Source organism: Grammomys surdaster, unplaced genomic scaffold, assembly GCF_004785775.1.
Source record: "Grammomys surdaster isolate TR1022 unplaced genomic scaffold, NIH_TR_1.0 139, whole genome shotgun sequence".
NCBI classification, from domain to species: Eukaryota; Metazoa; Chordata; class Mammalia; order Rodentia; family Muridae; genus Grammomys; species Grammomys surdaster.
The window spans coordinates 8,449,927-8,454,283 of record NW_021604597.1 but is presented as its reverse complement, the minus strand read 5'-3'; positions in this window follow the sequence as shown (position 1 = coordinate 8,454,283).

The window sequence follows — 4,357 nt, the reverse complement described above, 5'->3', positions numbered from 1 at the left end:
CCATCTTTACTGCTTTGGTTTGGATTTACTGCCTCAAATAATGAGAAACACATTAATTAAAAATCATGACTTGTACAGGTAGCTGAAAAAATAAACACAGGACTGAGGAGCAGAAGGCTGGCCTGGAGCCCACTGGCATCTGAAAATGTGAGTAGTGTAACTCCATTCAAACCAAGCTCTGCACATGGAAAGAACTGGAAGGGGACACTGGAGACATGGCCATGAAACTCCCAGGTGGCTGTGGGAACCTGTGAGAACTTGAGGAACAGCGAAGGACATGGTGGGAATGAGTGTGTGTGTGTATGCAAGGGTGGATTAAGGAGAGGTCCAAAGGGAAAGTGATGCAGAAAACCAGGACTTAGTGGACTGTCTGTGCCATCACCGAGAAGCAGGCCAATCAGTGATACCTGATCATGGTGGCTTGGAAAGATCACACACCATTAAGGGACACTTCTGGAAGAATGTGTCTGCAGAAAGCCCAATATTGCTGAGATCTTTTTCAGGGAAAATAAAAAAAAAACTACAGGTTGTGTTTATGTGGCTAATTATTTCTTTTTGGTCCTTTAAAAGATGCAGTTAGCAATTGCATGCTTTGGGGGAGGAGGGGGTTCATGCTCAGAGACAAGAGTTAAATGATGAAAACAGAAGAGTTATGGGAACGAAAAAAAGAAAAAGCCTAGCTGGAACACAACGAGGAAAAATAATGCAGGGAAACAGAAACCGTGTTGAGTAATCTGCATGGACTACGACTGCAGAGGATCAGGACAGAGGCCATCCCTGTAGCCCACAGGCCATCTACAACTGCTCAACTGTTTCTGGCTAAAATTATAAAGGAAGATTACAAAGGGAAAGAGTTACAAACCCAGAACATCCTTTTACTGGAATGTTTTGCCATATAGTAAATTTTATGGCTATTCAGTTCTTTTTGTTTGTTTTATTTTGTTTTGTTTTTCGAGACAGGGTTTCTCTGTATAGCCCTGGCTGTCCTGGAACTCACTCTGTAGACCAGACTGGCTTCGAACTCAGAAATCTGCCTGCCTCTGCCTCCCAAGTGCTGGGATTAAAGGCGTGTGCCACCACCGCCCAGCCTATTCAGTTCTTTTAGGAACATTAATATATTCAGTTTTTCAAACCCAGAGCCTGACTTTTAGAGACACCAATTTCATTAGTTTTCTACTTAAGTTTTCCCACAAATAATGAGATCCTAATACATGTTAGAGAGACTGGTCACAAACCAACTAATGTAAAAATTAGAAAACATCAAAAGCATGCTGTCATACAGAACAAGATATAGAAAAAGAAAATGTACATTTCTAGGGTACCAAATGTCTTAAAGTTTTGAAACTGTGCCTCAAGCATGATGATAATATAACAGGCAGAACATCTATTTTATAATGTAGGGGCCTGTGGAGACAGGAGCAGGAGCAGCCTCTCTTACGGACTTAACCAGAGACAAATGCATTAAAAATAGAATGGGAACTTCAGACAATTCATAGGTGTTTTTGTATCTGAAAATATGTAAGCGTCTTAAGCAAAGAGACACAACACTGTGTCTGATACTCAGTGAATTGCAGTGAATATGCCTTCTAAGTCTTTCTTTGCTCCAATGCAATAAACACGAACAAAGAGAGACTGTGCCTTTGATTAGACGTAAAGCAACTACATATCAAGAAGCTCCATCTGGGAAGAAAACAGTGTGCACAGAACCAGGACAAGCATGTTATATTTACTAAGTATTTTAGTTTTTATCTGAGATTTCATTTAATACAAACAACAATTCAGTCTCTTATTTTGAAGAGAGCTAAGGACTAGCGAATCAAATTTATAATTGGTTGGGGGTGTGTCTCAGGATAGAGTGCTTGTCTAGCACACAGAGGCCCTGTGATCCCAGAACAACAGAGTCACATAGCTGTTAATGTGACAAACATGGAATCATGTCCAATTTAAATGGTACTTTTTTTTAGGCTGTGTGGTGGGAGGCAGGGGCTCTGCAGGGTGAGCTCCTAGCTGATTTGCCTTAAGGGATATCAGAGATAGTATTTGCCCCTGCCTCTTTGGGGCCTTTATATAAAACACTAATATCCTTATTTTGTTCTTGCAAAGATAAAACAAGCACAATTATAGAACATTCAATTATGTAAACAAATAAAGAGAAAAAAAATCATCCCAATTTTGCCACTGAATGATAACTAGGGCTTATGTTTTTATTATATATTCCTAATGCTTTTATACTAATGTATTCATGCTATGAATATTCAAATATATTTCTTATAAAAGTGATCAAAATGTGTATATTAAATTTAAAGGGAGTTCTTGCTTATTTAAATAGATGACATTATGAAAGAAAATTTTATTCTATGAGATTTTTGTTGAATATAGTACAACAATATTTTGATAAACAATCCATCTCACTAACAGAAGCTTTTGCAATATTTATTAAACTAATTCAGACAATGAAGTAAAGCTAATAAGAACATTAAATGTTATTTATAACTTTGAAAGTAGTAGCCATTCTAGGATGTCTAATATTACATAAATTGTATATAACCTTTTACATAAATCCATTTCCGAATATCAGCGTCAAAAGGGATGTGTGCATGAAGTCTGATCTTTTTGTGTTACTTTTGTTTTGAGACTGTGAGTTTTATAGATCTGCAATCAGCAATAAGAAGCAGTAGAATAGCTTTCAGATACTAAGAGACTTTATACTACCTGTCATTGTACAAGCTTGGCTGAGAGAACTAGTCAAAGAACCTTCAAACACGTGTCATTCATCTACCTCTCTAGAGTATTCCAAGTTCTACTCTTGGATTGGATAAAGTCTTCCGGTTATAATCTGTCTTTACATCTTGACACTCACTGATGAGGATCTCTGTAAGAGGCATTTTAAATTTGCTCGTATGTTTATTATACAAATGATATTTAGATCAGTGTCTACCACAGCACAAACATTTGCTGGACTTGGTATTAAACTTTTGAAGATAGATTTTACTGGCAGGAAAAATGTGTCGCTGAGAAACTTACACATTTCTTTCTTCATCATAAAAACAATAATTTTATTGATTGTGATTCTGAAGTCCCTCATCCCAGGTTAGAAAGCTCAGAGTCAAAGCTGATGCTAAATCAAAGAAATTCTGTTGTGTCTTTATATTTGAACGTTTACTCTTTCCTAGGACTGTTTTCTGTTTCTATTTTACTACCATCGTTGTCATCATTGTATTTGTATCTAGAAGAATATTTTTTCCTCATTTTTTTTTTTAATGTTTGAAAATGCAAGCAAACGGGCTGGAGAGATGGCTCAGCGGTTGAGAGCACTGACTGCTCTTCCGAAGGTCATGAGTTCGGATCCCAGCAACCACATGGTGGCTCCCAACCACCCATAATGAGATCTGATGCCCTCTTAGGGTGTCTGAAGACAGCAACAGTGTACTTACATATAATAAATAAGTAAAAACCTTTAAAAAATATTTAAAAAGAAAAGAAAAAAACGAAAAAAAAGAAAAAAAAAGAAAATGCAAGCAAACATCTATTTTGTTGAATGACTTAATCTAGAAAGAAGACCTGATGGTGGTAACAGGTGTGAGGGAGCGCTGGGGTCCACTGTGGAACAGATCCTTGCCTAGTGTGGTCAACTGGGTAGTGTGTAGCAGCATGGAGTTTACAAAGACTCAGCCCCTAACATGCTCTCTGGACATGGGATCTCCCAGACTCTAGGCTATGCCAGAGACCGAGATGAGGTACGCTTCACTTTCTGGATTAGACTTTCTTGAAGGATTACCATGGTCCTGTGATGCGGCTGAGGGCCATGTGTGGGTCAGTGGTTCTGATGGGGTCAGGGGCCAGGGGCCAGGTAGATGTTGGTGGCCTGTCTTACCATCTAAAGCTAAATGGGTATCTGGTCTGTGCATGGCCTGGGGCCATGCTGATTTCCATGGGCCTGTGCTGTTCCAGGGACCATGTGGATGTGGGTGGCCTGTGCTACTCAGCTGAGACTTTGCTGCTGTCTGGGTCCCAGCAACCACCGAGGGCCAAGTCTGGGTTCAGGGACTTGCTATGCCTGAAGCTTTGTTGCTATCCACAGTCCAGGCTGCCTCCAAGGACCTTGCCTACCTAGGTCCATTGTCCTACTGTATCTGGGCCGTGTTCATGGTCTGTGCTGTTGCCAGAAATCATGAGGAAAAGTTCTTGACCCGAGCTCCAGCTGACTGTAAAGAGCAAGAAAGCTACTTTGTGATGTCGGTAACTGCTGATCCACAATTGAGAAAGAGGGACATGGAAGGCGTCTGTAAAAACTCCCCCCTCCCCCAGACCCCGATGTAGCAGCCTAAATAGGAAGCCATCAAAAGAAAACTCCTAA